Raw genomic sequence first — 12,566 nt, 5'->3', positions numbered from 1 at the left:
CCATTAAGTAAAGTGATGAAACGTTTCATCTATTATGTCTGCATATTACATCATATTTTTTAATGAATGTTTATGCTAAACAGTATTATATATTAATAATATATTACATTACAGTTATTATTTTTTTTTTTTGGTTTATATAAAGTTAAATTTTATATTCTTTTAGTCTCATATTCATTTCCGAGTAAGTCTGTTTTTGCCTACTTACATTTCATTAGTCTCATTTTCCTCGCTAAAATATGTATATTAATGTAACTACGAAGTTGTAGATAGAGAAGATTAGAATCCACGTATTTATCATACGTCAATTTTAGAACAAATTTTCTGTCATAATCTATTATTATTTTACCGCAGCATAATTTTACAATAAGTTAGTATATTCATAAGAAACTTAATTATTAGATAATTGTTAATCTTTGTAAAAGTCATAAGTCAGTTGATAGATATCTTTCTACCTCAAAATATTTTTTACTACATCCTTCAGTTATCTGTTTTGTATATTTCATTTTTTTATAAAGTTTTTACCTTTTACACGTTCCTCTATAACCAAATTAACTGAATCTGGCTATCTTAATAGATGGCCTACCAACTAGCTTGTCTCTCTACAAGATTCCACCACAAATTTACCTCTTTTCCTATTCATCTGACTTCCTTAATGAGATTTTTATTGTCCTGTCTGTTTTTAAGAAAATCTTCCTGTAACGTTATATTTTAAAATCCGTTATTAAATTTCTTTATTATTATTCTTTTTTTTTTTACTTTCCACATTTCACTACTATAAAGTATAACATTTCTCGGAAAATCGTTCGTTCCCATAGTGTGAGTGGGAAGTGAAAATGAATTTTCTTTACGTTTTAAGGTATGAGAAGTAAAAAATTACCATTCACTTAAGTTTTTTTTTATCTATATCTATGATATTATATAAACAAGAAGAGGGTTTTTGTTTGTTCTGGATAAACAAAAAAGTACTCGATCAATCGCAACCAAATTTTACCCATGTTTCTTGGAATAACTGAGAAGGTTTTTATATATTTTTTATCTCGAAAAAATGTAGGTATATATATATATATATATATATATATATATATATATGCAGTAGTGGAGTGGAAATTTGTGAAGTTGAAGTTGAATTTGTTGAAGCACAAACTTTATTGAATTGAATTAATAAACTGTGAACTGTAAATTTCTATCACTGCGTAGAGCTGGTAGTGAGCAGGGTTTGAACTGAATGATTGAAATCATTGAAATATTAAATAAATTGAAAAAAAATTCTGTTAAAAACAATGGGCTTCCTGTGGTGACTGCATGTGAGGCTAGAGTGGTGATGTATGCGGGGATCTCGTAGGAGGCTAGACCAATCATCACCATCAACAAACGGGGTGCCCCTGCGGCACTCTTTTGGAAGATAATTTCTCTGCAAACAATTGTCCGATTTTCAAAATTCAAACGAGGTATTTGTTAGTAGGTTGAAGGCTAACTTTTTTCATGCATCAGGTACACTCTGAATCTTTCAGATCACGGTTATTCGGAAATGTTATATCTTCGCAATCGAGCTTCCGATTTTCAAAATTCAAACGGGGTATTGCTAGTAAATATATATTAGGCCTATGTATAAACTTTTATGGCTTAAAAATCTGCAAAACTACCGGATCGATTTCATTAATATTTAGATATATTGTAGTAGTGTATCTGATGTTGTGTATGTGAAACTTTTATGAAAACTGACTGAGTCGTTCTTGAATTAAGGCTCACATTCTGTGGCTCGAGAATCTCCAAAACTACCAGATCAATTTTATTGAAATTTAAATATTTTGAAGTAGTCTAGTTCATTTGAAAATTTTATAAACATTGGTTATGACATTCTTTAGTTACGCTTAATTTAAGATCGAAAAAATTTGACCAAGGTAAGTAGAAATGTGGTTCATTATAGTGCTTGCTGCAAGTTGGAATGTTTCTTTATCTGAGGTATCTATTGTTAGCAGTATTAAACCAAATTAAAAGAATATTAAAATATTGAAACCAAACTAAATTAACGAAAGGTAGGTTTTCTTGCACACAACTGCGTAAGTTTTTTTTAACGTAATTGTAATCAAGTTAGGTTTTTGATTTTAAAGAATAGTTTCAGAAGTGAAGTAGAATTTTGTACAAACCGAAAAATGATTTGGAAAAAAGTTAAACGTTTTTGATTTTTTATTAGTATTATTAATTAAATTATTATTTATTAAACTTAAAACTCTTGGATAAATATAAAACGTGACAAACGTTTGTATTATAAATCTTAATGCTGAAAAGTTTTGGAATAAAAAAAAAAAAAAAAAAAAAAACATTAAACAGTTCTAGAAACCAACTAAAGTTTTTATGTCTGTGACAAATGTAAAGCGTTTTACACATAAATGACACTACAAAAAATTGCATATAAATTTATTGATGTTCATGCAATTGGTAATAGAAAAATTTTATAAAGCTGAACAAGAACAACTGTATTTCGATGAATTGGGTGCTGATATTTAATAGAATATGCAGCGGAACCTCCATTCCCATTAGTAAATAATAAATAAATAACAAAATAATAAATAATAATGGCGTCACATACGTGTCATTAAATTTACTTGGGGAATCAAGGTAAAGAGTAGTAGTTCATTGATCAAAAGGTTTACTTTTTGAATTTACATAAAATTTAAGCATTTAAATATATTACCTCTAATTTAATTAGCGAGATAATTTTAAATAAGTTAAATTAAATTTTCTCAATACTTACCGAATTATAAATTTATTAAGGTATGAACTGCAACGAACAATTAAAGTAAATTTAATTTTAAAATGACTTTAAAGATGTCTTGGAAGTGTTACGTAGATGAGGACTGACGTTGCAGGTGAAGAAGCAATAGCGTCACTTTGAGAATTAAGGGTAGAAATTAGGATGAAAGGTTAGAAAAGGATAAAACTGAAGAAGATGAAGAAGAAAAGAAGAACAAGAATAAGAAGAGGAATCTTTTGATGCCACCACGTAGATAGTAGATATATATAGAAGGCTTTGGTTGAAGGAAATGAGGTAATTTCCTTCACTCACTTTTACCAGATGGTAAGACAATGCTCATTCGCCGGCTAATTACGTTGCAAATTAAGATTCACACTTTAGTTAGACAAAGAGCTTCTGCTTTATTATCAAACATGTCCCCACCTCTTTTATTTTCATCCACCCTGCGTTACTTACTATTCACAAAGGTAGTACTATAAAAGAGATAAAAGGCACTAACAGATGCGACAACCCCCTTTTCACATACACATCCATAAGCTTTCTCTATTACATAGAGAAACAATATTATCTACTTCATTATATCAGAATTAAACATTTTAACCTTTTTTAAAAAAAATTTAAAAGAAAATTGAGAGAAAATTAATTTATTCATTATTATTTTTTAAATTTAATTTGTTATTATTATTATAGATTCATATAAAAAATCTTTCTATATAGTTTCTTATTACTACGAAATTCATTTATTTACACTCAACAATATTCCTACATTAATAAATACATTAATAAATTAGTTTCACGTTGAAAAATAATTAAAATATTTGCCAAAAAATATGGAAAAAATAAAATTATTTTACATCGTTATTTTATACCAATAAATAACAAATAAATCTAAAAAAACGTAAAACTTTTCTGAAATAAAATGAAAGAACTCTCATTTGTAATAATTTTTTGGATGGAAATGTAAATAAATTATTTTTAATAATTAAAGAAGAGAATCATACATTTTTTTAAAGATATGATCTTATAGACAAGAGATGGTTATAAAAATTTAATAAAAATAAATTACACTTCTGAATATATTTAAGCGGTTGTGTACTAAGTGTCAAGAGGCTGAAAGCACACAGTTCAATCCTGTATTGTTTTTCTTTTTCAGTCATTCTTTAAAATACATTTTGAAGCCTTAATGTTCAGGAAAAGAACAAATTTCTACGAATCCTTTTTTATTTTGTTCAGAAAGTTCGTCTGATGGTCCGTTAATTTCATAAGAAGGATCTGTAAAAGAAAGATTTATACATTCACGAATTGAAAAAACTTTTCCTGTCCTCGCTACAAAAGAACTTTATTAGCGTTATGATATTACATCTTGATATCATTCCTGTAACTTTAGTAAGAAAATTCAAAAAAACTAAATGAAAAATTAAAGATATAAAACTATAGTTGTTTTCGCGTTCGAAAGAGAGCCTTAACTAACGTTCGGTAGCAATCTTAACGTCATTTTCATCATTATTATTCTTATTTTTGTTAAGACCCATTTCTCACTTTATGTTTCTTACAAAGTGCTTTTTCGTATGGAGAGCGGTTTTGTAAGCCTATATATATATTAAATAAAACTAAAACTAGGACAATTAAAATGATATAAATAGCAATAACCAAAATTAAAAAATTAAAAAAATGTATTGTTTAAATCTCTATTTTCTGAAGTCTTGCGAAAATTAAATTAGAATTTTTGGTAGTTAGTTTTAATTTGATGTCAACTTTTAAAAGTCAATATGCAGAAAAATTCAAAGTACTATTTTTATTTTAGGATGTCTCTTTTTGAAGTCAATTTTTATTTTATTTTATTTTATTTTATTCACTGCCAATATCAAGTTATTTTACAAAGGAATGCCAATGTTTCCATTTAAATTTTGGTTAAATTACTTCTTTTTTTTATTGATTCTGAACACATAATCACATTTACTTCTTTTTTATTATAATCAAAAATTATTTTTCAGATAGTCAAACTAAAAATAACTACACTTGAAAAAATGTGAAATTTTCAAAACAAAAAATCTAACAGTTTTATAATTTTATTGAAACATGTATAAAAAAAGCAACTTTTAAAATTTTCATCAAAAAGATTCGTGTGTTCAAAAGGCTTTACTTATTAAACAAATAATCCTGCGTTGAATTATGAAGCGCCAGTTTGAACATTAAATTTTATTCACAAATGCTCAATGTGGTTCCGTCCAAATGCATGGCATACATTTCTACACGATAGTTATACTTAAGCAATTTTTTCGGAAAACAATAGCCATTGATATTTGTTCTGCGATTTCACAGTTCATCCACAGTTACTAGAAAAGAGTCACATAAATGGATTATTTCACTAATCCTCAACAAGAAAAAATCATAGTTAGTGAGATCGAGCGACCTTGGTGGCCAGTAATGAAATGGCAAATTGTCAGGTCCCTTACTGTGACCGATCCATCACTGAGGCGAAGCTCATTGTTAAGAAATACTCGAATTTCCAGATGTCAGTATGGTGGTACTCTGTCCTATTGGAAAATGAAATATATTTGTAATTGCGGGAAAAGCAATTTCTGTAACATTTTCAGATATGAAACTCCTGTAATAATATTTTCCATAAAAAGTAGGGACCGTAAATCTTTTCTCAAAAACAGAGAAGAAGATGTTGACATTTAGAGAATCTCTCTCATACTTCAAGTATAATTACCTGATACAGCCCCTTTTACTCTGGCTTTCGTTATTCAACGAAAGCCAGAGGGTGAAAAACTAATATGGCAGTTTAACCACAATGGTTGCTTGCTCGACTGTTGCATATGGTAGCACTGATTTTTTTTATCACCTTTGAGGAGGGCTTGCACCATTTCAATCTTGTATAGTTTCTCAAACTATACAAACGTATCGCCGCTGCAAAACTATACAAACTATATAATCGCCGCTGCAAAACACGCTAGATGGCTGGTATGACGAGTGAACTCTTGCTACGTACAAAACTCTATCAGATGCGCTCAACGTCTTCGTCCGATACGCATGGAGGACCTACGAATTCCCCTTTACACATACACCCCGTTTTTCGAAACTGTTGGTGATGAAGTTGAATAATCTTGAGCAGTAAAGGGAATAGTTCTCGGGTATTTTTCGATGAAAATCACTGCACAGCTGTTGAAGTGGAGAACGCAGAATACCTTTTGTTTTGGGGTCGCCATCTTCACGCAGACTAAAAGGAGCCCGTTACAAGAATAGCTCCTGTCGGTAACCAAGAAAAACTGTAAAATGTTCTCTCTTATATGCTATATGGTTTGTTCGTTATCGGTGAACGGTGCGGAGGTAAATCTTTTTGAAATCGGATTAATTCTTTTTGATACACTCACTCTATACATTAAAAATTGAAAGTTTCGTTTTAATTAATGTTTAATTCTTTATTTTTTAATTGTGTCTATAGAAAATGTATTAAAGAATTTAACTGAATAATTAATTTAATAAACAAGCTAAACAATTTTTTTTTTGCAGTCAACTGTTTAGTTTAATGTTGTTGGAGTTTTTTCCGCCACACATCTCTCCGTTACCAAATATAACAACCAATCCTGGTTGTCTTAGTATTAAATCGAAGAATTTAGTTCATTTCTTTATACGATTCAGTAATACATTTATTTTTTCTTTAATTCATCTTAAGATGTATTCACTTCAAATTTTAAAATTACATTTATTTAAAAAAAAAAATTACACTTTTTAATAAAAATTAGAAGTATGAAAACATACTAAATAAAAGAGAATCAGCTTTTGATACAATATTTATGAAGACATCTATTCTCTATTTCTTTTTAATTATTTTTCGCCTTGATTTTCAGTGAAGATAATACAGTTCTTTAATAAAATCAGAGTAAGAAATTGACTGTATATTTTGTTTTACATATTGTAAAACATTCGAAAATAGTAACACCCAACCCATGATTAAAAAAAAAGAAGAAATCATTGTATAAAAGATAAAAATTCAAATAACAGTTTTCAATCTTGACTTTAGAACATAGCTGAATTGGTTAGAAAGAGATGTATATAAAAGTCGCGGTTGGTTTCTGGTCTCTGTAATCAGACTAATGCTGATGGTCGTATAGGGTGAGATGAGGGGGGTCAAGCCATTCAGCCAATTTTTGTAATGGAAGACTTATCCCCTAGCTACCAATCTCTTCTACTGTTATCTTTATTCTGGGGATTTTCTCCCTAACAAATTATTTATTTTTTTCTTTATCACCCTTCTCTATACAATAATGTTGCTGCTTGCGTTGATGTTAAACAGAACATCTATACGCAATAAGATACAACTATATTATAGTACAAAGATAAAATAAACAGAAAAGAATAATGAAGATTGGATTAAAGAAGTAAAACAATAAGAATAAAAAGAAATAACATCAAATTACACTGATGTACAATCATTACTTTAATAATAAAATAAATAAACGGGAAACGTATAATCCAACTTTTTAAGAGCCTCTTATAGTGTTAGTTTATTTTATAGACTTTTATTCCGGGAGGCAATAAACAATAAATACTTTACAAAATAAGCTGGTCTGTATTGTGTATAACTCAAAAAATATATTGTAAAAGAAAGCACCGACTTTAATTTGTGCTATTAACAGATCTTCCTAACACAAACTAACACGTTTCTTCGTTTTATCTTTTTAACCATGCGTCATTACTCATTTTTTTTCATACCACATTCTTTCTCTTCTCCATCAAGAATTTTGGCTTCGATTCCCAGTTCATCGTCGGAAATTGATTCATTTTAAGCAATCTGGTTCAATAATTACCACATATATACTGATGTGTGCAAATAGTTATTATCACTGTCACAACATGGACTCAGAAAGGGGAAGTCACTATTGTCTTTAAATAGACCTTTAATCTTCTCGCAGCGTTAGGCCAAACATGTCATATTCACAAACACAGTGAAAGAAGTGCTTTAATCGATAGTAACTCAGAAGGAAGTGGTAAAGATACAGAAGACCTGGGGATAGGAAATCCCTCAACAAGGCTACACGCAGATTGAAAAAGACTGCTGAAGACGATTAGGAATGAGATATTCAAAGACTATATTGAAAATCTTTCCAACTTGGATAGAGATGAATGCCCTTTGTGAAAAACCATGTGGAGTTTTCAGCGATCTACACCATCGCTTCTTCGATTGAAAATGTCTGATGGGTCGTGGGTCAGGAGCGATAGGAAAAAAGCCGACATATTTGCTGAACATCTTAGTAAGACATTTCTCCCATACGACGGAGGGAGTCATAATTATAAGGAAATAATTGACTTCTTGGACAACCCAATAACTTTAAGCCTTCCGATTAGGCCCATTTCAAAGAGGGAGGTACACGAGTAATCAAACAAGGGGAACAGTTAAAGAAAGTTTAGGTTTTGACTTGATTACTTATAAAATGCTAGTCATGCATCCTTTCAAGGTCATCAAGTACACTAAACATCTTTTCAATAGCATCTTTTGAACCCGTACTTCCCATAAAAGTGATATTGAGCTACGGGATTCGACAAGCAAGAGTAATATTGAGATTATACAACATTTCCAGATAAAGTTTTCGAGATTTTTGGAGACCCACCGTGATTCAAAAGGAACGAAGAAACTCAGGACTACCTAGAATTATCTTATGTTTGTGAAGAGGTCAAACGGTTCGTTCAAATTATAGACAGTGATTACATAATCACGAGAAATTTCTAGCAGTTAATTTTCTAGACAACAGCGAGGATGTTCGGCAATTGAAACTCCTATATGTGCTGAAGGAATCTGAGTGACTCTTAAGCTGATTCACCATCACAGATATGATGAACATCTTTCTATGTCTTGATGGAGGAGCCTAAAGTTTTTCCATTTATCTCCATGAAGTTGTTATATTATTTTTTTTGTCATTATTTAATGATTTTTTTATTTCGACTAGTACGATCATTTAGACCGAATGGAAATTTTTAGCGTATGAAAAATACCATGTCTGACCGAAGCCAGGACCTCCAGGTGAAAGACCGATACTCTACCACTCGCGCCACATTATAAATTTTTTTTCTTAATAAACCTTTGTGAACTCATATAGATATGTGATCTTATTCAGTGCGAGTGTGTTTACATACATGAACTTTACATGTGTATTTATGTACATTATTTGCATCTTTATGTATATGTAGATTCTTTTTAGGTGTTTATTGGAAACCCCTCGTCATGTGATATTTTATGATACGATTTACTTGTGGTTCCTTACTTGAAATCTATTGGAAATAAATTGTGAGGTAAAAAAAGATCACTTACACTGGATGAGTTGAAGTAAACGTTGAGTAAAAGTTGAAAGTTGATTTAAACTAAGAACTTCATGAAGCTGTTCAAAACTTGAAGAAACGAGTTGTGTCTATATCAAAGCTCAAGATCTGTTATGAAATATAAATGAAAAGTTAGATTTTATTTAATTTGTAATTAAGTTTTTGTATGCTTAATTTATTGCATAATACAGTTAAAATACTTATTTTGTTAAAAAAACTACATTTAATCATGGCTTGTCTAAGTTTATAAACATTATATGTATAGACATTTAAACCGGTTAAAAAGAACTTTATTAATAAAGTTTCCTCTTTAAAAGAATACTTAAAAATCCATTATATTAGGTGAATTAAAATTTTTGTAACTTATAACTCAAAATAGAAACAAATTTCGCTACATAAGTTTTCAATATTTAATTATTTATTCAGATCACAACTACACCTAACAGGAAGTAGTGGTATATTATTTAAAAAAGTTACAACCCAGTTTTTTCTAAATTAAAATTTAGAAATATTTTATAGAAAGGAACAAATTTTTCAGTACTGCTAAGGAAGAAAACTTGCTCAAATGTTAGCAATTTTTGCAAACAAAGAAGAAAATATAAGAACTAAATCTGTTAAATTTGCGGGAAAAAAGATAGAAAGTAAAGCCAAGGAAAAATTCCTCACAATATTAAATGTGTGTGTATATATATTTTTTTTTTTCATCTATACACAATTCTTTTTTCATTTTCTTACAAACAAAAATTCCATTTTATCTCTTCAAATGAAAAAAAAAAACAATTATTGGAAACTGTAGGTGAATGCAAAAAGAAGAAAGCAAAAACTAATATTCGAAAAAACTAAAGGCCCTGAGGATAGATCAAGAAAGTAGGAGTTGAAATTGGTGACGGAACATTTAGGAAGGAGAATGAGAGAATACGATGAAGTTTTTTCTTTAAATCAAACAGGGTGACGAAGGGAAAAAGTAAAAGAAGGAAAATCAGAAATACTATACAGGCTGACGAACCTTGACCTTCACAAAATTATTACTTTTATTTTAAATATCGTAGATAAAAAATTAAATTAAAATAATTTTTAAATTAACATTAATAATTTCTTTTAATATGAAATTTTCGTATATAGCTAAATTTAATTCAAATTTTTAATTTATATTTACTTTTCTTTTTAACAGTACATAGTCGGGGATTTAAATAAAATTACTATAAGGTAATTCTGAAAAAAATATCCTGCGTCAGCTGAAAAAAAAAAAAAAAAAAATGGGATATATTAATGTATAAATACGCTTAATTTAGGTAAAAAAAAAAAATAATTATGCTTTTTAAAATTTATTAAGCCTGAAAAAGAAATTATTTTATTTAATTACTTATTAAAAAAAGATTCTAATTCAACATAAGTTTTCTAATTTTTTTGTTAGATAAATTAAACAACCTCTGATATTTAAATAAATTTTTTAAACCAAATTTTATTGGTTGTTTACATGTAAGTTAATTTTAAAAATAAAGAATTAAAAAAGGAACATAATTTCTAGAATAGGAATACATTTAAAATTAATTCAGTTTATTAATGTCCATTAAAAAGTTGGATTATATGGTTTAGTTATTATTCTACTAGTCTCGGATAAGAAAGACTGGAAAAAATAGTATAAAGAACAAATTAATGTACCCTATCTAGAAACATTGCATTATATACAGTAGCTTTGCTCAGCAGGGGAAGACTTTCTTTTTATATTGTGCTTATTTTATAAATTTTGACCGGAGAGAAATGTCATATTAATGTAATACATTCTTTTTATTAGGATGAAAAATACTAGTCAAAGGATTTCTTCACGAGTGAATTAATAAATAACTGGTATAAAGGGTCAAACATATAAATACTCAGTGGCACAATCAAACTGGAAAAAAATGCATTTTTAAAAACCTTTACAAGAAAAAACTCAATTTGGTGATATCTAAAATTAAAAGACACTAAACTGATTTAATTGAAAGTTGTTTTCTTTTAATTCATATGATATTTTGGAAGTCTCCAGATATTGAAAATAATTTTCCTGATATAGAGTCCGTGGGAATTTTCGCCCATTATTCGTGAAATATGCGTACTTGTAGCTTATTGTATCCATTGATCATCAGCTCAGTTATTTAGAATCCATTATCAGAATGGTAGCTTGAGACAGAATCGAGGAAATGTTTAGCGTTGAAATATATCTATCAATCTTTTGCATGGGAAGGTAGCGAATGCTTAACTCCGATTAAGTAGTATTATTTTGGCGGAAGTCGAAGGAAAAAATTATTAATTGGAGTTAATACTTTAATTTTATTGAAATCGGTTGTTTTTTAAAACACTCATCAAAAATAAATAAATAAATTTTATTCTTTGATGACATTTTATACTTCATCAAAGTATAAGTCTATGACTGACTATTGTAAACAAGTTCACTGACTTTAATCTTATGAGATTAAAAGAAAGATTCACGCTATTTTTCTTTTAGATCTTTTGTCTTTCTTTCTTTAATATTATTCTTTGTATCTATTTCCTCTTGTCAGAACAGCACTACCTATCAGATTTAATTCAAACTATTCTCTAAACACAGTAGTCCGTTAAAAATACGACTCTTAATGTAAGAACAACACTAAGCTACGACGCAAGTAACTGATATGCGGAAAAGCAACAAAATAAAATTTCTTAAATTTAATGATTGTCCGTGTAAAGTCTTTAAGAATACGTTATATAAAAATTAGCTTACTAACTTATATAAAATATAAACAAGAAAAATCTTATGTAAAAATAAGCATATATATTCTAAGGGACTTACAGTAGGATCTAAAAATCCTTAGTATTTCACACCATTTTTTTTTTGTAAAGGATAACATAATAATTTTTTTTTGTTTGGTCTCATAAAGATAATCTTTATTCTCTTTTCTTATCAAAATAGATTCCGTAGGAGCTGAAGGGAAAAGCATAAAGGAAACATTTCTGTTTAGTATGAGCCAAGTAAGGTGATCCTATGTAAATTACGCTGTGGGTGTTTGTAACATTCAGCTGGCTTACATGGTACTTGCTACCTTTATTTCACGAGTTATGTTGTTTCTCATCCTCTTCTTCCGTTACCCCTTTCCAAACACCTGTATCAAGAATGGTATTACCTTACTGTACTCTGCACTATAATACATATTATTACAGTTCAGTATTTCTTAGTTGATGTCCGTGAGGCGCATCTAATTCTATCAAACAACTTAAAACCTACACCAGCGTGTTAATAGCAAAGGTATTTACACTACATTATTACAAAGTTATTACATTTTGTAATGCTAATAAATTATCAATGTAAATCTTCCTTGCCATCACCCTCACTACCTTTTCGGTCCTTTTTATTCATAAATAAATACGAGTTGCATGTATTCAGAGAATAAAATTGGAAATCACGAATCGATTTATTTTACATCAAATTAAAAATGTAGTTAAATTAAAATGTAAAATGCAGTATAACTAA

This window comes from Lycorma delicatula, chromosome 7 (assembly GCF_047948215.1).
Source record: "Lycorma delicatula isolate Av1 chromosome 7, ASM4794821v1, whole genome shotgun sequence".
In the NCBI taxonomy this organism is placed as follows: Eukaryota; Metazoa; Arthropoda; class Insecta; order Hemiptera; family Fulgoridae; genus Lycorma; species Lycorma delicatula.
The sequence above is the reverse complement of the archived record's forward strand: the minus strand, read 5'-3'. Positions refer to the sequence as shown.